The sequence below is a fragment of the Peromyscus eremicus genome, chromosome 2 (assembly GCF_949786415.1).
Source record: "Peromyscus eremicus chromosome 2, PerEre_H2_v1, whole genome shotgun sequence".
NCBI lineage: Eukaryota > Metazoa > Chordata > Mammalia > Rodentia > Cricetidae > Peromyscus > Peromyscus eremicus.
The window spans coordinates 69,389,950-69,411,812 of NC_081417.1; the positions used below are offsets into that span (position 1 = coordinate 69,389,950).

At 39.4% G+C, this 21,863-nt stretch overlaps 1 protein-coding gene across 1 annotated transcript in view; it reads right to left on the reverse strand.

Moving 5' to 3' along the window:
* The window catches only part of Grin3a (glutamate ionotropic receptor NMDA type subunit 3A), a 181,686-nt gene that overhangs the window by 99,915 nt on the left and 59,908 nt on the right, over positions 1-21,863 (reverse strand). The window lies entirely within an intron of this gene.

Sequence of the window (21,863 nt, forward strand, 5' to 3'; positions counted from 1 at the left end):
GTTCTGGCAAGGTGCTTGACAATTGGTTTTACTCCAAATATTTTTATTGATTGTTAAAAGTGGCACTCATTGCTATTAAATATTTTTCACAGGTTTCCAACTTATGGAGGTTCTGAACATCTTTGACATTCAGTTCTATTGTTTATAACTTTTGATTGTGATGAAATCTGTTCCATGAAATTTTTGGTATAGAGATGAGTTTTAATAAATATGTATATTCTTTTATAATTGCTTAAAATTGCATTTATAACATCAGGGAATAGCCATCTTTTGTACAATGTTTTTCCTGGTAGAGTAGAAAATTAGCATATCTCTCCTCATGGGGCCAATCAGAGATGCATGCTGGATATTACCCACAGAACAAAGAAAAGGATGATAAATAAACTTGCTGTTCCCAGGACAGCCTCAGGCTATCCTCCCTCACCATTAGAAGAAAACAATTGGCCCTAACTCTAGAGAAAGAATCTGCTAGAAGTCAAAGCAAGGAAAATGACTAAATGCCACATGATTTCTAGCCCTGTGGACTTCAGCACTTTCCGTATACATTTTGACATTGACTAGACAGGAAAATGCTTGGTCACAGCATCTGCTTTTCTCAAACAGGAAGAGGAGATAACAGAGCTAACACATATACTTAATGATGACCTTGTTTCAGAATAAAAGCTCAGGCTTTGGTGTCAGATGGACCTGTATTCGAATCTTCACCCAGTTTCCCAATAGTAGTGACCCTGAGCAGGTTACTTGACTCAAAGATTTAATTTAATTCTTAGTAAAGAATGGGGAAACTGATCTTTGTTACATTACAAGGCTTTCAAACAGTGCATGTAATACACAACACACCTTCCAATGTAGAGATGTTGTGTTATTAGCTGGAGACCAAACCACTGCCTTAGCATAAACCCTTAGCAGTGACTTCAGCATATTTAAAATGAAAAGGAATTAAATTGAAATGTGGGGTGTAGCATAGTATGTGTTTTGAGGAGTCCAGTGACACAGGTCTAGCTGCCCAGAGAAACACATTCATGAATTGCCTCCCACATATATTATTCCATAATTTACAAATGCAGAAGAAGTCATGTTGCCGCAGAAGGGATATAGAAAAATCAGAAAGTGTGAAATATTCCCTAATTTTCATTAGTGATAAGTGTGAATCACATTTGAAGATGCTACTGCCACTGAAGGCAATGAAACCATTTGTTGTGGTAGATTGCATGTAATGGCAATCACTCATGTTAATGCACCCCAGTGGGACGATACTACTTAAATAAATTCTATTTTGCAAGAAGTAATGAAGTCTCAGCTATCTTAGACTTTAAAACAGTTTTCTACTTCAGAGAAACAGGCATCCAAATCACTAAAATCATATATAGATTAATCAACTGACAAATCCCTTGGTGCCACAAAAGAAGAACAAGTATGATTGTGTTTTTAATTCAATACCTACCTTTAGATTTCTTAAAACATGCACACACATGGGCTGTTGGCCTAACTCAGGGGATGAAAAGTCTGGTAGTAAATGGGTAAGTTTCATTTGGCCAATTTTGTGGTCATAGAAACATAAAGTGAAAGTTGTAGAAACAACTCTTCATTAGTTTGAGAATATTTGAGGCTTAATGATGATGGAGTTTTAACTGGAAAGACCCAGGAGAGATTTCTTCTGACTAAATATATATTTGAATCTTCCCAGTTAAAAGGCATTAGAAGTTTGTATAAATCTTTCATAGATTTCGTGGTTCCCACATTCTGGTAAAGCTATTCCTCATTATCAGTGTGAACATTTAACATGGCCATGGCTGAAGGACAATGCTCAGTGCATCTGTGGCAGACATTTGTCAAAAAACAAAACAAAACAAAAAACCCAAAACCAAAAAACCCAGAGCATATTTTACTGTTAAATTGTCATGGAGAAATTCTGTTTGTGAATTCATACTTATGACAGTTCATTTGTATCTTTTTTATTTTTCCTTTTAAAGTAAGGATAAATGAAAACCATCTCATTGATAGCTTTCAGCTACAGTCATCCTCACTAGGTATTCTTTGTGAAAGAATGACAGTGGGTAGCTGTCTGGATTTTCACTCTATTACCTGAGATTAGAAGGTAGAAATCTCATTTTTGCTTAAATTGAATTCCACCATGCCCTTCTGTACTTGCCCTGGACTCTTCTTGGATGAACAAGAAAGAAAAGTGAGGAATCATTTTGTTGGCAAGATAAATGGATACAAACTACCTGGCAGCGTGCTTAGCACTTATGGCTGTTGAGATGAAAACCACCTCATTGGCTTAAAGAGCTCAAAGACTAGTTGTAGGGGAAAAGAAAATGAATAAGTGAATCAAGCCCCTATAGTATGGTAGGGTTTCCCCAAGCTTGGACATTCTGACCCAGGGTACCAAGGAAGGAATCTTAGAGCAGGAGGAGCAGGGCTGAGTCTTGAAGAAGAAGGCACTTTTTTCCAGGCAGAGAAGCTGGGCAGTGATGCAGTTATCTGGGCACGACACATTCAAAATCTAGAAACAAGGGTGCGAGCCATGAGATACAAGTGGTAAAAAAATGAGCCCAGAGACCAGGAATGGCAAACAAATTATGTCAGATCTGAGGCCTCAGTGAAGGCAGTGGGGAACCACTGACAGGATTTTGTCTGGCAGGGACATGATTCTTTTTCTTTGCCAGGCATATAGGTGGTACTTGGGAAGGATGAAGAAGCTGGCCACAATTCCTATGTGAAGAAAGATGGTTTTTCCTTCTTTCCCTCCCATCTCATCCTCCCCTCCCTCTGTGTTCCACAAGTAGCAGATGCAAAGAGGTGAGAGATACTTCATCTTCATAAAGAGGATTTTAAGAGGACAGATTCACAGGGTTACATTTAGTTCATAAACCATAGTACTAATACACAAAGCTCAGCTTGACAAGAAGTCATATAGAGAAGACCTGTAGGATGTAGCTGACTAGAAGTTCATCATATTCCTGGAGAACATTGTGGCTATAAAAACCAGGCAAACGTAATCTTAAGGTTGTTTAGTAGGATTGAGAGCTTGCATCCAAAGCAATAATAACATCACAAATTTCTATGCTTATCAATCAACTGCTCCAATGTGGGTATGCACTCTTCTCACATATTCCAGATTCAGAAATATTATAAAGAAAAGAGGTAGACTGTATAAAAGAGAGTAGTAAACACAACAATCTGATTGGCATGTGGAGTAGAAAACATTAAAATTTAATGTAGGGAAAACAGGTGGCATGTAGAATACAGAGGTGTGCACACCTGCTGCATAAGATTGAATTTTATTTTAATAATAAAACAAGAACTGTAAAGATTTCTGAGCAGTTCAATGACATAGCTAGAGGTTTTTGATAGTTATATTGGCTTGGAAATAAGTAAAATGTAAACAAGAAAGAATTGATGATGACCCCAAGACCATGCAGAAGAATATTATAATGTTTTTTATATTGTTGGCTACACAGATACATGTGGCTTGAATCTCACTGTAGAAGCAAGAATTTAGTTTAGCACTGTGCTTTGCACATGATTTTTTTTTTAAAAGAAAGAAGTTCCGCAAACCTACCAAGGCACCATTATACATAAAATAACGAGGCTCAGTAGTTAATTTGACTTTATTAAAAGCTTCCAATTATGTTATGAGTCAATAGTAAGTGTTGATTTGTAAGACAACATAAACAAAATTTGCACTTTGAAAATTACATTAAACTATCTTTAAGACAGCTCACAGTATATACCAGATTAGTGTTTAATATATTTATGATCTATTTTGGAAGCAACATTTGCATAGAAAATCTTGACATGTTAACTAAAGGATGTTCTCATTCATTAAACAAATGAAGAAAGATGTTTTAAAAGATGACACATCAATCATTCAAGCACTTACTTATTCACTAATAGTCACTATATGCCAAGCACTGTTCTAGATGCTAGGTGCAGAGTGGGGATAATAGCTTATGCACTTATACTCTACAGAAAGAAAAAGAGTAAGCATTTCCGAAAAGTAATAACATGTTGAATATTTTGGAGTACTAGTTGCAAAAGAGGGAAAGTAAAGATGGCAAGGCCTTCTCTCTGAGATGACAGTTTATTAAAAACCAAGTCCCACATCACTGATGTGGGTGTGTGTTTGGTATCTTTCAAGGCAAGTTTTTGAAGATGAAATCAGAGAAAATGTATAGACCAATGAGTTTGCAAAAAATTAGTTGTAGGTAATTCCAAGGACTTCATTTCTTCTCTATGTGAATGCACTGTTATTAGTTGAACAGAGAAGCGCTATGACTTAACTACTGTCCTAATAGGATTGCTATGTTGCTAAATGATGATCAACTAAAATGTCAAGAGCAGAAACAATACCAATTAGGAGCCCATTTCACAGACAAAAGGTGATGATGGTGTGGGCTGAGAGGTCGATGTAGTAGACAGAGTCTTGCATCTTGATTTGTTTTTATGCTGGAATGTACAGATTTGCTGACTAAGCAGACATTGTTTCTGAGAAGAAGGAGGGACAAGGATGCCTCTAAATAGTGTTGCCTTAGACAACTGGAAAGTTAGTGTCTTAGTTAGGTTTTATATTGCTGTGATAAAACATTGTGACCATAAGCAACCTGTGGATGAAATGGTTTATTCCATATCACGGTCCATCATCTAAGGGAGTCAGGGCAGGAACTTAAAGCAAGAACCTAGAGGCAGGGGCCAGGAAGGATTAGTGATTAATAGCTTGTTCCTTGTAGCTTGCTCACATTGCTTTCTTATAGTGCTCAGAATCACCAGCCTGGGGTGTCACCATGTACAGTGAGCTGGGCCCTCCTACATCAATCACCAATCATGAAAACATCTCACAAGCTTTCCCATAGGCCAATCTGATGGCAGGTGTTTTATCAATCAAGGGTTCCTTTTGTCAAATGATTCTCCATGTGTCAAGTTGACATAAAACAAGCCAGCACAACTGACCCCTTGTCAACTTGACACAAAACTATATCACTACTCAAATGGCATTTGTCTCCAAGATGGCATGTTAATATTAATATCACAATATAAAATATTCTGACTTTTGAAAGTCCCACATTCTTTAAAAATTCCAACAGTTTAAAAGTTTCATCTCTTTAAAACACCCAGTCTCTTTCAAAGTTTAAAGTTTCTCTAAAACATCCACTCTTTCTAAAATTCTAAAGTCTCTTTTAAGTTCCAAAGTCTGTTAATTGTGGGATCCTGTAAAAGAAAATATAAGTTACATGCTTTTTACTCAAAGAGGAAAGAACCAGGACACAGCTGCATTCAAACAAAAGAAAAACCAGAGTAAAGTCCAACAAGCTCAGTGTTTGATATCTGAGACCCACTTGTTATCAACTGGGCTCCAAATGGCCCCCAAAGCACACACAGCTTGTCTCCTAGTCTCAGCTGGGCTCCACTCCGTAGCTGCTACTGTACTTGGTGGCCATCCCATGGTATCGGCATCTCCAAAATGCTTGTTTATAAAATTTTTATTTCATTTAATTAACATTTTCCATTTATTTTACATATGGACCACAGTTTCCCCTCCCTACTCTCCTCCTGTTCCCTCTCCCTTAACTCCTATCTACTGCCTCCCCCTATAAATCCAGTTACAGTGAACCCGATAGAAGAGAAAGTGGAAACTAGCCTGAATGCATTGGCAAAGGAGATTACTTCCTGAATATAACACCAGTAGCACCCACACTGAGATCAACAACTAATAAATGGAAACTCCCGAAACTGAAAAACTTCTGTAAGGCAAAGGACCCTGTCAATAAGACAAAATAGCAGCCTACAGAATGGGAAAAGATCTTTATCAACCCCATGTCTGACAGAGGGCTGATCTCCAAAATATATAAATAACTCAAGAAACTAGATACCAAAACACCAAATAATCCAATTAAAAAAAATGGGATACAGAGCTAAACAGAGAATTCTCAACAGAAGAATCTTAAATGGCTGAAATACAATTAAAGAATTGTTCAGCATTTTTAGTCGTCAGGGAAATGCAAATCAAAATGACTCTGAGATACCATCTTACACCTGTCAGAGTGGCTAGGATCAAAAATACTGATGACAGCTTATGTTGGAGAGGATGTGGAGAAAGGAGAACACTTCTCTACTGATGGTGGGAGTACAAACTTGTACAGCCACTTTGGAAATCAGTATGGCAATTTCTCAGAAAAATGGGAATCAATCTACCTCAAGACCCAGCTATATCACTCTTGGGCATATATCCAAGGAATGCTCAATTATACCACAAGGCCACTTGCTCAACTATGCCCATAGCAGCATTATTCATAATAGCCAGAATCTGGAAACATCCTTGATGCTCCTCAACTGAAGAATGCATAAGAAAAACATGGTACATATACACAATGGAGTATTACTCAGCTGTAAAAAAAACAATGACCTCGTGAAATTTGCAGGCAAATGGATGTAATTAGGATAAATCATTCTGAGTGAGGTAACCCAGACCCAGAAAGACAAACTTGGTATGTACTCACTCATAGGTGAGTATTAGGAGTAAAGTATAGGATAACCAATCTACAATCCACAGCTCCAGAGAGACTAGATAACAAAGAGGGTTCAAAGAGGGATGTGTGGATTTCCCTGGGAAGGGGAAATAGAAGAGATCTCCTGGGTAAACTGGAGCAGGGGTGGGGGTTGAGGAAATGGGTATTTAAGGGAGCAGGTTGGCAAGCTGTGCAAGGGAGGCAGGTTGGGGGTAGGATGGAGGGGGAGAGTAACAAAAGAGACGTCTTGATGAGGGGGGTGAATTTTAGGGTTAGGGAGAAACCTGGTACCAGGGAAACTCCCAGGAATCCACAAGGATGACCCCAGGTAAGACTCCTAGTAATAGTGGAGAGGGTACCTGAACTGGCCATCTATTGTAATCAGATTGATGACTACCCTAATTGTCAACAGAGAGCCTTTATCCAGCAACTGATGGAAGCAAATGCTTGGGTTTCTACTGCAACTAGGCTGCACCTTCACCAACAGTTTTTCCTGGACTCTCTTCAGGGACTCTGACCCTGCCACATGGTGCCAAAACTCAACTTCTTTCTATGACTCTTTCAATTTTGGGACTTCTAGTGAAACTAAAGCTGTGCCTTTGTTAATGCTCCCTCCTGGCCTCTTTCAGTACAAAACCTTAGCTCCTTTTCATGACCCATTGATGCTTTCAAAACCAGTATCACTTGTGAAACTTTCACACATTACCAAGTTTGGCTGCCAGGGTAAGGCACAACCTTGGCCACATCTGGACCACAGCTTCTTTGTGCTACCCAGAGGAAACACTTCTCAGAAGATTTTGTCTCAGTGATGCTGGTCTCTTTTTAACCATACTGATTCATCAGCTCCAACTTACCAGTAGAGATTGTCTCAGCAAAGCAAAAGTCTCACTTTAGTGTTTGTTATTTTATTAATTACAGATGATTCTATAGCTCCAGCTAACCAGAACTATAGATTCTCAATTCAAAACATCACATAAATAGTCCTATTTATTATTAAGGTCCTTGAAAAGTTCTCAAACCTCTCCCTGAAACTTCACAAATCAGGCTTTCACTGTGTGCGTTGTTCTCAATATTTTCTTGCAACTTCCTTAGAACAATGTATTAGTCTCTGAATACTGAATGTTTTTTCCAGCCCCACATTAAAAAAAAAATCCTCCCACAAACAACAGGGTAAGGTTACTAGCAATAGCTAACTTTATGGTACCAATTTCTGTTTTAGTGTTTTTTTTTTTGTTTTTTGTTTTTTGTTTTTTGTTTTGTTTTGTTTCTTTGTTACAGAGAGCTTTGTTAGGAGGAAGAGGGGGATGTGGTACTAGAGAATCAGGCCTGGGAAAGAGCATTGCCATGGGCAGAGAGAAAGATGGTGGGGAAGAGACAGAGCAGAGCAGAGAGAGAACAGATAGAGAAGGGGTGGGGTCTGCTGTTTTAGGGTTTCTATTGCTATGGTAAAACACCATGAGCAATTTGGGGAGGAAAGGATTTATTTCATTTACTCTTTCGTATCCCAGTTCATCACTTAAGGAAGTCAGGGCAGGAACTCAAGGAGGGAACATGGAGGCAGGAGCTGATGCAGAGGTCACGGAGGAGTGTGGCTTACAGGCTTCTTCTTCATATCTCACTCAGTCTGCCTTCTTATAGTACCCCCGGACCATAAGCCCAGGGGTGACACTGCCCACAGACAGCTAGCCTCTCCCACTTCAATCACCAATTAAGAAGTGCTCCATTGGCCATTTTGGTTGGGAGCATTTTCTCAATCATGGTTTCCTCTCCCCAAATGACTTTAGCTTATGTCAAGTTGACATAAAGCTAGCCAGCCCAAATGGGGTTACTGTTAATTGAGAAAAGGAAAATGATAAAACAAATCAGGTTTGAGGCTGAAGAGAATAATCTAGTTCTATTTTGTGAATGCTAAGTTTGAGATAATTTATCAACATCAAAATGTAGACATAAAGTAGATAATTATCATCTAGAGTTAATATATGAAGTCTATGCAGGAGATACAAATTTGGGTATCAAGAGCCTATGCACGGTAGTTAAGAAGAGCCAATGGGTGGCTGTGGTGCATACCTTTAATCCCAGCACTCGAGAGGCAGAGCCAGGTGGATCTCTGTGAGTTCAAGGCCAGCCTGGTCTACAGGGCAAGATCCAGGACAGGCACCAAAACTACACAGAGAAACTCTGTCTCGGGGGAAAAAAAAAGCCAACGAGACTATAGTGAATAATGTAGAAGAGCAGAAGTCCAAGGGAAATGTCTGGGGCACTCTAACAGGTGGGGGTGGCACATTTCCCTTGACATGGGGAAATGGTATGCTGCACTCTAGATGCCGAGTAAAAAGGTCATGAAGGGTCTCAAATGCTTCTAACAAACTGAATTAAATAAAGGGCTTAAAGTGAAGCATTGGTTTAGAAATGTGTGGCTTGCTGGTGACGTCTGTAGGGTATTTTATGAAGGTTTTCAGCCCAGCATTTCAGAGCACCAGCTTCAGGAAGAAGGCAAAAAGAGAAGCTGGGCATAATTCTTTTTTAGAGGACTATACTATGAAAAAGAAAACAATGAATATTGATGGAGGCTGAAAATTAAATAAAACACTGCATGAGTGTTTTACTCATGTGTATATACTCCTACACACATATGTATGTACATTCTGGTGGTGTAAATACACTGGCATTTATACTAGGAATGACTCAGCAGAAGTAGAAAATGTGTTGATATAGGAAAAGATACTAGAACATTTCCAATATGACACTCTAGAGGAGGATAATAGTGTTGCACTTAAGGCATACATGGGGAATGACATACTTTCATTTCCTTTGATAAGAGACTGAAGTCAGAGAGATTATACGGGTCGGGGGCGAGGGCACAGGTAGGTGTTGAGTAGATGTCATCAGGAAGTTTGTGTGAGGTCTAATGACTGATTAAATACAATTAGGGTATTTAAAAATAAATTATAGAGGGCTGAAGAAATGACTCCATGGTTAAGAGCACTCCCTGATCTTGCAGAGGACCTGAGTTCAGTTCCCAGGACACACATGGCGGCTCACAACCATGCTAAGTCTAGTTCCAGGGTATGTGACAGTTCTGACCTCCACAGGCACCAAGCATGCACATGGTGCACAGACACACATGCAGACAAAATATTGGTACACAAAATAAAATACATAAACTTACACTAATTTTAAAAATTAAAAAATAAGTCAGAGATCCAATTAGATCTCCCTCCTTTAACTCAGCGAGAGAAATTTTATTGTATTTTCAAAATGAAGTAGAAAGGTATTTTGAAAAGACAATAAGTCAAGGACTTTCCTAAGAAACGATTAAGATAAATTTTAGTGATCAGTATTTTGCTCTTCCACTAGAGTTTTTGTAGTCAGTTCTAAAACTACCCGGGCCTGGCTTTTTTCCATTGCAATTTTCCTTTTTTATTCTTTGAAAATTTCATCCCCACTGCAATAAAATCTAACCCGGAGTTCAGGTGTAATCCTGGGAACTAGAGTTGGGTTATTGGTGGGGGTTGCAATTTGAGAGAGGGAGTTACTAGAATACAAGTGAAATGAAAATAGCGAGGAGGAACGCTCGGGAAAGAAAGGTTCAAGCAGGTAGTGGAGTGATGGGAACAGGAAATGAGGGGGCCGGGGAAGGGCTAGCCAGAATGAACTGTGCATGAAGAAGCTGCATGGGAGTCGGATCCTGCAACCCAAATAAGAAGTAAAATAAGAGTGGATAGTAGAACACCCATGAGGTGAAATGAGAGAGGGAGAAATACTAGGAGCTAAAGGTTTAAGTGGGGATTGGGGCATAGAGTGGCAGAAAGGAGGGACGGCAGGCAGATTAACCAAAACTAAAGATGTACGGCGAAGCCTTAAGAAGCCCCACTACTTTGTGAACTAATTAAAAGTGTATCAGCAACAACAAAAAAGGAAGTTTGAACAGAGGTACCCTGCCTGAGTGAACAATGCTGCTCCCACACAACATGAGTTATTAAATGAAAATCTTAGTACCAGGCATGGATTACTTCTCTATGAGTTATTGGTCAGGGAGGCCCCAGATATCCAAAACAATATAGGCTATTATCGTTACTCTTGGCTGTCCAACAGAACTAGATGGTAAGGTCTTATTGCTGAGATACTACACACATAGGTTTCAGGATATTGAGAAATCAATTTTGAACTTGTCAGAAAACTCTATTTGCTGGCTAGTTTTCATAGAGCTGGAAAATGCTATTCTGGCTGCCAGCAGGGGGAGGGGATTTCATCAAGGGGATTACCTAAGTGGACCCTGCACACTACAATACTGACCTATGAGGTAAGAAGTGCTCATTATGCAATAGTGATACGGCTGTTTATGGGATGGGGGTGGGGGCTAACTAACCACTCTCTGGATTGGATCTGAGGCTTGTTCCACAGGAAGGAATTCGTGCCTGGTAGTACAAACATGGTCAAAAGCCATGGTTAGGGAAATAATGGTCCCTGGTGTTTCACTAAACAGTCAGGTTGTCAAGCTGCCCTATGAATATTTATGTTTATATTCATAGATTTTTGTGGCTTTCAACCTCAGTCAGGAAAAAATGTAATTCTTTAATGACATTTCCAGCTTCTCAGTTAAGCTTTCCCCCTTTCTGGGTCAACTTTGGCAAATGATTTTATTCTGGGAATTAATTGCTATTGAGCTGTATAAAGTACTAGATGTGCTAAGGTTCTTGCTCAGTTACTTCTCAATTGAATGTGCTTTTTATTTTGTTCATTCTAATTAATTTCTAGGTTTTCCTGTCTTTCCCTTTTCTATTTTATGTCAATGAGGACACGTTTGTGATCATAACTTCTTCTATAATAGACATTTAATCTACAAACATAGCATCAAATATAGCATGCTTATTTCCTTTTGTATTATAGGAAAGGGAGTTGTTTTTCTTTTGTGGGGGAAATGTTTAAGAGATTTCTATAAATGTTCAATGGACAAGAAAGTATTTATTTATTTTAGCTTCACATATAAAATAAAGCTTGTTAACTACATTTTTAGAGATCTTCTATGTTCTTCATTTGTTTCTTAGGAGATCTAGTGGAAGTACAAACAAACATCTCATTTTGCGTGTGTGCTTACATTATTTTCCATTTGAAAAAAACCTTAGCTGTCATATTATTTGATGCATTTTTATTTAGTGTAGTTTGTCTATTAAGTTTGAAGATATTGTCCTGTTCTTTCTTTCTGTATGCTTTTAATACAGTCAGATTGAATAGATCTGTATCACCAGAAATGATTTTATTTTTTTATCAAAATTATACAAATGGTTACTACAGCTTTCTAATATATAGGGATTTTAGACAATATATTGAATACTTTTTACATTTGGAAGTTAGTGAATCACACAGCCATAATATTTTGAACAAAACTAAACAGAACATCCTTTAATAATGGATTTCTATTCCTGAAAGACAGCTGTCAGCTGGGGCTAATAAGGGTCTGATTTTCTGGGGTGGGGGGCAGGACCACATCCCATCCTCACATATGGGTACATATGCACCTGTGCCATATATCTTCCTAGTCACCTTCCTGTTCATGCATTACTGGCATTTCAGTTTGTGGCACTGTTCAAGGCGTTCATAGCACTCAAGTTCATTGTGACAGTGTATAAAAGTTTCTTGGCAATGTGTTTAGAACAAATATTTAATATGCAGTAACAGAGATTACTTTTTAAATAGCTAACTTTAATTTATGAAGAAAATACACTTTCAAATTGCATCAGGTCACCTACGATTCTTTTCTTTGTATCTTTAGAATTGTCTGTAATTTAAAGATTTGGAAGACCATATGAATCATCCAACTAGGTGCATTTTTGGCGATATGGTCTATTTTGTGCAATCTCTGTGTGGTGGTAGGCAATTTGATCACATCTGTATGAATTACATTTATGGTTTCTTCAAATTTTCTACTAGTCAATTTTAGTACTTTGTGTTTTAGTAGAAAATGACTTATTGATATTTCTAATGATGCCAAACTTATTTGCATTCTGTTCTTTCAAAAGAAAAATCTGCTTTAATATGTTATGTTTACTTCCTCATTGCCCATTACGTTTTTGCAAGTATGATTTGAAGAGGTTTGCTTATTTTAAGGAAGCTTGGTTGGGTCTGATAGTTCAAGCCTATAGTCTCACTACTCAGGAGGTGCAGGAAGGAAGTTTACAAGTTCAAGTCCTACCTGGACAACAGAGTAAACTGAAGGCCAGGCCAGGGAACACAGGGAGAATCTGTCTACAAACAAACACTCTTCACAGGCTGGAGGTACAGTGTACGGTGCTTTCCTCATGTTTGGGAGCCTGAGTTCAATACTCAATATTGCAAACAAACAAAACCACACAACAAATGAGCAACAGTGGTAAGAAAACGACAAAACAGCCCTTAGATTTATTTGATTCCATCACTTTGATGTTTTTTTTAAATTAATTAATTTATTTTTATTTTTTATTTTATTTTACTTTTTTTAAACTGATGAAGTAATATTTAATGTCAATCATTTAATTTTTTTTTATTTTGCAATACAGTTCAGTTCTACATATCAGCCACGGATTCCCTTGTTCTCCCCCCTCCCGCCCCCCTCACCTTCCTCCCAGCCCACCCCCTATTCTCACCTCCTCCAGGGCAAAGCCTCCCCCGAGGATTGAGATCAACCTGGTAGACTCAGTCCAGGCAGGTCCAGTCCCCTCCTCCCAGGCCGAGCCAAGCGACCCTGCATAGGCCCCAGGTTTCAAACAGCCAACTCATGCAATGAGCACAGGACCCGGTCCCACTGCCTGGATGCCTCGCAAACAGATCAAGCCAATCAACTGTCTCACCCATTCAGAGGGCCTGATCCAGTTGGGGAGCCCTCAGCCATTGGTTCATAGTTCATGTGTTTTCATTCGTTTGGCTATTTGTCCCTGTGCTTTATCCAACCTTGGTCTCAACAATTCTCGCTTATATAAACCCTCCTCTTTCTCGCTAATTGGACTCCCAGAGCTCCACCCAGGTCCTAGCCATGGAGCTCTGCATCCAGATCCCTCAGTCGTTGGATGGGGTTTCTAGCACGACAATTAGGGTGTTTGGCCATCCCATCACCAGAGTAGGTCAGTTCGGGCTGTCTCTCGACCATTGCCAGCAGTCTGTTGTGGGGGTATCTTTGTGGATTTCTATGTTCATATCAGCATTGTTTGTAATAGCCAGAACATGGAAACAACCTAGATGCCCTTCAACTGAAGAATGGATAAACAAAATGTGGTACATATACACAATGGAATACTACTCAGCAGAGAAAAACAATGACATCATGAGGTTTGCAGGCAAATGGATGGATCCAGAAAAAATCATCCTGAGTGAGGTAATACAGACTCAGAAAGACAAACATGGTATGTACTCATAGGAGGATACTAGATATGGAACAAGGATGACTGGACTGCTACTCACATCACCAGGAAGGCTATCTGGAAAACAGGACCCAAAGAAAGACACGGGGATCGTCCAATGACGGAGAAATGGAAGAGATCTACATGAACAGCCTGGACATGAGTGGGGGTAATGAAGGGCAAGGGTCGAGGGAAAGAGAGCTTGGGGGAGTGGGAGATCCCAGCTGGATCAACAACAGAGAGGGAGAACAAGGAATAGGAGACCATGGTAAATGAAGACCACATGAGAATAGGAAGAAGCAAAGTGCTAGAGAGGCCCACTTTGATGTTTTATCACATGGCTTATATCTTATATTTTTGGTTAATTGTAAAATTTCCTTTTTTTTCCACTCATGTTTACTACATAATTTTAGAACTGGATCATTGAGAGCTATCTACCTAACTGTACTCATTACTTTGGTCATATACAAACTACTAATAGTTTGAGCTTTTGCTTTCAAAATGACTAAGAGCCATGTAACTGAGATGGTTTGAGCTTTGGCTTCTTGCACTTCCACAACCGAAAATCTGCTTCCTAATTTAATAGCCTGTTTTAAGCAAGTAAATATTCCAGGTACAAATTAGAAAAAGTCAGCATACATTTTCTATGGAATGGTAACTGCTGTGTTTATCTTAATTTTTAATGAATTTCATTATTCATATTTTACCTAATTCAATTTATCTGAATAAGTCACATTACTCCAGTCTGCTCCCTGCATCTCCATAATTATGTATTCTTGCTGTGGGATGTTCTGTATGGCAAATGTGTTGCTGACTAGTCAATAAATAAAACACTGATTGGCCATTGGCTAGGCAGGAAGTGTAGGCAGGACAAGGAGGAGAATAAAGCTGGGAAGTAGAAGGCTGAGTGAGAGACACTGCCAGCCACCACGATGAGAAAAAGCATGTGAAGATGCCGGTAAGCCACGAGCCATGTGGCAAGGTAGAGATTAATAGAAATGGATTAATTTAAGCTGTAAGAAGAGTTAGCAAGAAGCCTGCCATGGCCATACAGTTTGTAACCAATATAAGTCTCTGTGTTTACTTGGTCAGGTCTGAGGCTGTGGGACTGGCAGGTGATAGAGATTTGTCCTGACTGTGGGCCAGGCAGGAAAACTCTAGCTACAAATGGCGCCCACCGTGGTGGCAAGAGTTTCCACCTAAAACCTAAGAAAAGATTTTAAAACGGAGCTAAAAACAGCTTCCTAATTGTTTCTCTCAAATGAGCAGCAGCTGCCGGTTTGAGCTACTGGTGGGTTCCTGGTGTACGTGCTTGATCTGCAGTATGGCGGGAATGAGGCCTCTGCAAGTGGCACATTAAGCTGCATGGTGGATTTAGCCTTTGCTGGTACAAAGCAAAGAGGTTTCTGGGCTACACGCTGCTTGGATAGAGGCATGGACCCACGATGGCTCCCAGAGCTGGTGGTAGACGTGCCACCGCCATGTTGGGAAGCTGAGGTGGGTGGAGCCAGCAGCCACAGCTGCTGCAGGTTAAAGCAATAGATTCACAATAAGACAGATTCAGGTGTAATAGTTTACAATGTGTGTAAAAATGTAAAAATGTACGTAGGCTTGAAAGAGAAAGAAAAAGGAATATATACAGTTATATAAAGAAATAAATAGTTTTAAAAATAAAGTCTTTAAAGAGACAGTAAAGGTAGTATAAAAATAAGCCACGTAAAAATGGATATTACACAGAGAATATGGATTGTGTTGTCTTTGGGATTTTTAACTGCAGAAAAACATTTGATTGTAAAAGCTGTTGAGGTATGCCAAAATGTATATTTTAAAGGTATCTTGACTTCAAAATTTGGATATAAGGATATGTTGTTTTGGAAAGGAGACTCTGCTTTTGTTCCCACAGAAAGCCAAAGGCTATGGATTTGTTCCAGAGTAAGATACATCAGGTTTGACCAGCCAAGACCCCCTGAAAGGTCTCTGATGACACCATGGCCCAGATGATCCAACATCCAGAACGGTTTCAAGGCAACTGGCTCAGACAGTACAGCCTCATGGACTATTCCATAATTCTAAAATTTTCTTTGTGTCCCCATAAGATACAGTGCCACCCTCCAGCAGGAAGTAGTAAGAGAAGCTACGCCCAAATTCCCAAATTATATGTAATTTTACTTTGTTAAGGTTAAAACCTTCCTCTTTGAAAAAAAAAATAGGGGAAGTGCTGTGGGATGTTCTGTATGGCAAATGTGTTGCTGACTAGTCAATAAATAAAACACTGATTGGCCATTGGCTAGGCAGGAAGTGTAGGCGGGACAAGGAGGAGAATAAAGCTGGGAAGTGGAAGGCTGAGTGAGAGACACTGCCAGCCACCACGATGAGAAAAAGCATGTGAAGATGCCGGTAAGCCACGAGCCATGTGGCAAGGTATAGATTAATAGAAATGGATTAATTTAAACTGTAAGAAGAGTTAGCAAGAAGCCTGCCATGGCCATACAGTTTGTAACCAATATAAGTCTCTGTGTTTACTTGGTCGGGTCTGAGGCTGTGGGACTGGCAGGTGATAGAGATTTGTCCTGACTGTGGGCCAGGCAGGAAAACTCTAGCTACATATTCTATCTCTCCTTCCTTGAGAGATCCTCCCCTTCCCCATAGTCCTGTACTCTATATCCAGCTTCCATGGTTATAAGGATTGCAGCATGCCTATATTTTTTTTTCACTCATATTGCTTTGTCTCGGCATTTTTTTTTTTTAACTATACTGATCTTTTACTTGTATTTTGTGGCTTCTGATTATGGTGATATTCTATTTGTACTGAAATGTGACTTTATTCGTATGTTAATAAATAAAGTTGCCTGGGGGTCAGAGCTAATAGCAAACCATAGCAGAAGTCTGGCAATGGTAGCACACACCCTTAATCCTAATCACATGACAGGCAGATCTCTGTGTGTTCAAGGATACAGCCAGCATGGAGATACATGCCTTTAATCTCAATACCAACCATAGATAACCTGGAGGTCTGTATAGAAGGCAGTGACGAGGAGGTCATGTGGTTGGGTTTACAACCAATGAGAAGGCAGAACAGAAAGTCAGTAAAAGGGCAGACACACAGGAAGTAGGTCTCTTGCTGAGAGGAAGGACAGCAGCAGCAGTAGGCTAAGAAAGGGTTTTTAACTCTTAGCTATTGCTCTGACCTCTTGGGCTTTTAACTCTGCAATTGGCTCTGTGTTTCTTACTTAATAAGATGGTTACATCTACATCTGATTTTGTGTTTTTGTGGTTTATTTTTGTGATTCTTCATTTATTTATTTATTTTAAAATTCTGGTTTGTTTTTCTTAATATGCTTGTTTATTTTCTAAAGAAAGAGAAAAAGAAGGCATGAAGTTAGCAGAGTGAGGAGGTGGGGAGGATCTTTGAGGGGATGGGAGAAGGGAAATTGTGATTAGAATATATTTTATGAATGTTCAAAACAAAAATAAAAAAATAATGATTTTTATTTGTCTTATTTGGCATATAGAGTTTTTAAAACATGTATATTAGAAATTTGTGTTTTGTTTTTGTTTTTGAAATAATTCTGTCTTCACCAGGCTGTTTAAAAGCTTTGCCGTCCTTGTATGTCTTCTTTCATACCCAACTATTCACACATCATATACTGACTTCCACTGTGCTCTTCCTTGGCTCGTGAACTTTTTATCTATCAAATGTTCTCACTTGTTTTCTGCTTCTTCCACATGGCTCTATTTTCTTACTCCCCTCTGCCACTACAGCAGTCCATTCATCATATCTGTACATGGGAATATCTATCTTCTCTATAAAGCCTTAAAACCCTTGGGAAATTTCTTAGTTCATTAACAAAATCTGTATCCTCATTCTCTCATACCTTGAAAAATGAGCTGACTTTTTCCCTCATGATCATCTCATTATATTAATATTTTTCCTCTGATAAATGGGAGATCTGTTCCTCCTCTATAAAGCTCTATTAATAGTCTTGCCTGTGAGGATTAATTTTGACCTTTTGTCTTTGCTCAATTACAAGTATATTTTCTTTCTTCCTTTTCCTCCTCTTTGAGACAAGGTTTCACGTAGCCCAAGCTAGCCTTGAATTCCCGATGTGGCTGAGAACGACCTTGAACTCCTAATCTTCCTGCCTCTGCCTCCAAGTGCTAGATTTACAGACATACTCCACTATGCCTAGCACTGGTTAGAAATCGGTAACACTATTATTACTGATATTCCAACTCCCCATGCACCAGCACCATCTAGTTCTAGTTAGGTTTATTGGGCTTATTTGTCAGGTTTTTTTTATTCTTACACACTCAACCTGAATATTCATTTCTTGTTCTGTTTTTATTCAGCCCCAGAGATACTACTTCTTTAATTAAAAATGTTTTTCATTTATATTATTATTATTATTATTATTTGTGTGTGTGTGTGTGTGTGTGTGTGTGCGCGTGCGCGTGCGCGCGCACATGTCTTTCTGCATTTGGGCATTTGTGTGCATCTTAGTAAGCATAAGAAGATTATCGCCTTTAGTTGCAAGTGCCTTTACCCACTGAACCGTTTCAGCTGGTTTATTACTGCTTCCCTGTTACTTCTCCAGCTTCTCTGCATACTAGTACCTTGTGAAATCCAACTATTTATGACCTTTGGTCCCTTTATTTTTTAAGCTCTCTTTTATTATCTCACTGTTCTCTTGCATTCCTGGAGGACTTTTCTCCATTCTCATGTCTGTTTCTAGCTCAGTTTGCATTCTTGGCTTGTTTTTTTACAGATGTAGACCCCTGTATCTGTTTCTTTATATGTTAATAAGAGTTTAAACATTTTAGCCAGAGAGCTAACTTGAAAACCCAGTGCACTGTTGTTGAATGCACCTATGGCCAACCCCATCAAATTGTGCCATTTTGATTTTAGTTCTTCGTTTATGAGACAAGTCTCCAAGCTAGCCATCAACTCTATGTTGTTTCTTAACCTACCTGCAAAACAACTCTTTGTACCCTTAGGCCTTCTCATAGCTTAAAGTGTAAGTATTCTCAAAGTGTCAGTTGATTAACCCCATCTTTGACGTTTTAGACAACAGGATCCCTGAAAGCATGAGATTCAACATATTTTACATGGAAAAAGCAGTAGTGTCATAGTATTGCTGTTAAGAATGAATGAACCCTGCCTTTGCTGGTCAGCTCCATCGCACAGGCTGTCAAGCTGAAGAGACATTCATCTGTCACATGGAGTCAGCTTTGAATCTTAGGCATAGGAACTTCAGTGTTTGGCCAGGGGAACTTCTCCATAGTGCCTGTGTGGCAAATGCAGTTAAATATATATCTTCTCAGAACAGACAAGTATCTTAAAGCACTCATTGCTTTGCCAAAAGAATGGGCTCAATCAGCCAGGAAGCTTTTGCATTTTCAGTTTATAGAGTGTTCAAAGCATTAAGATTCTAATATGTTTCCTTCTGAATAATGGATAAGATACAAAAATAGAAATTAGTTCAATGGAAAAACTCTCTGATGATAAAGAACTCAATAGGAGCTAGAAATTGCTAAGTTTTGAGCCTCAGAGCACTGGGTGCCAATATAATGTAACCATTGATATTATTGTATTTTAAAACAACATACAAGCTCATCTTTTTTAAAAACATTTCCACTAGTAAATGGACAATATCATCTCAACCATAAATATATGCACACATGTATGAATCATCTGGGTCTGTATTTGGCCAATACTTGCAATATTCAGTTATAAGTAAAACTTCATAGTGGGAGGAGAGCTGCTGACATTCTTGAATTTTCTCACGAGAGGAGAAAATTACTGAAAAATGCAAGTCATAATGCAGTATGTTTTGTGCTGTGCTATTATTGATGTGTGGGAAGAAGAGGCTGTAGCTAGAAATCTGACACAGGGCTAAGGTGCCTATCTTTGCTTTGCTTTGATGTGCTGTACGTGGCAAGCAGACACCTTTTCTGTTCTTTTTTTCTCTCCCATATACCACACAGAAGTGAGATTTGTTTCATATCCCAGTTGCTTTCTTTATTCCATGGGTTTTGTTGTGGACTTTGTCTCTTGATAATTGTGGTTCGTGACCACTCTTCGACTGTTCCTGGTTGTGTTGTATGCTGCCCTAACTCACATGCTGGTTCTTTAGATCTATCAGGAATGCCAGTATCAGTGCTGATTTCTCTTCCAGTATTGCTGGGGCACAGTTCTGGAAATGGAACATTACAGAGTATTTACCAGTCAGACATTCCTCTGAAAGGTTACAGGGTGTGGAGAATGGAGCAGTCCTGAGGCAGATCTAGAACCCAGAGTAGAGCTGTAACATTGCTCTCTACGGATTCAGAGCTTTTTGGTCTATCTCCAAATTTTACAATAAAAGCATATGAAGTAAAAATGTGAACAAAGAATACAATTCCCTTTCAGGCAAATGACAACTTGGAAGCTCCCCTAATGTGGAGAAATTCTCCAGTGTAAAACCTGCCGGGTTCTGAATCCTTCTGTATTCATCAAGATAAGGTCTCACGGTAATGTGCATTTTCCAGTGTTCCTTATCTGAGGTCCTCATGTGTTGCTGGAGAATTTCTCTCCAGCTCCCGCCACCAAGTCCCGCCAGTCCCAGAGCCCACTTATAAAATAAACACACAGACTTTTACATTATTTAAACTGCTTGGCCATTAGCTCAGGCCTGTTATTGTCTAGCTCTTACTCTTATATTTAGCCCATTTCTATTAATCTTTACTTTGCCACATGGCTCATGGCTTACTGGTACCTTACATCTTCCTTGTCCTGATGGCGGCTCGCAGTGTCTCCCTCCCAGCCTTCCACTTCCCAGAATTCTTCTCCTTGTCCCGCCTATACTTCCTGCCTAGCCAATGGCCAATCAGTGATTTATTTACTGACCAATCAGCAACACACTTGACATACAGACCATCCCACAGCACTTCCCCTTTTCTTTTCTTAAAAAGGAAGGTTTTAACCTTTACATATCTCCAAAGTCAGCTTGGTATATTTGGGAATTTGGGCGTAGTTTCTCTTACTACTTCCTGCTGGAGGGGGGTGCTGTATCTTATGGGGATACAAAGAAAATTTTAGAATTATGGAATAGTCCATGAGGGTATGTCATCTGAGCCAGTTGCCTTGAAACCATTCTGGATGTTGGATCATCAGGGCCATGGTGTCATCGGAGACCTTTCAGGGGGTCTTGGCTGGTCAAACCTGATGTATCTTAATCTTGAACAAATCCATAGCCTCTGGCTTTCTGTGGAAACAAAATCAGAGCCTCCTTTCCAAAGCAACATATCCTTACATCCAAATTTTGAAGTCAAGGTACCTTTAAAATATACATTTTGGCATAACTCAACAGCTTTTGTAATCAAATGTTTTTCTTTAGTTACAAATATCAAAGAGAACATAATCCAGATTCTCTGTGTGGTAGCCATCTTTACGTGGCTTATTTTTTTATATTAGCTTGAGCCTATTGCTTTAAACTGCAGCCTTCTAAGCCTGAAACGCGCAGTGGCTGCTGGCTCCGCCCACTTCAGCTTCCCAACATGGCGGCGGTCCGCTTTCCGCCAGCTCTGGGAGCCATAACTCTCAGAAATAGTGGGTCTACACTTTTACCAAAGTAGCGTGTAGCCCAGAAACCTCTTTTTTTGTTTTGTACTAGCAAAGGCTAAATTCATCATACAGTTTAATGTGCTACTTGCAGAGGCCTCATTCCCACCATACTGCAGGTCGAGAGCGCATGCTAGGAACCCGCCAGTAGCTCAAACCGGCAGCTGCCGCTCATTTGAGAGAGACAATTAGGAAGCTGTTTTTAGTTCCGTTTTAGAATCTTTTTTCTAAGTTTTTAGGTGGAAACTCTTGCCCCACGTTGGGCGCCACTCATGACTTAGAACAAATTTTAGACTCAATTCATCTCATTCCTTAAGTGACCCAGAAGGAGAGAAATGGTCAAAAGGTTTCAGTCCACTGTCCAGGGACAAGGTTTCCTAA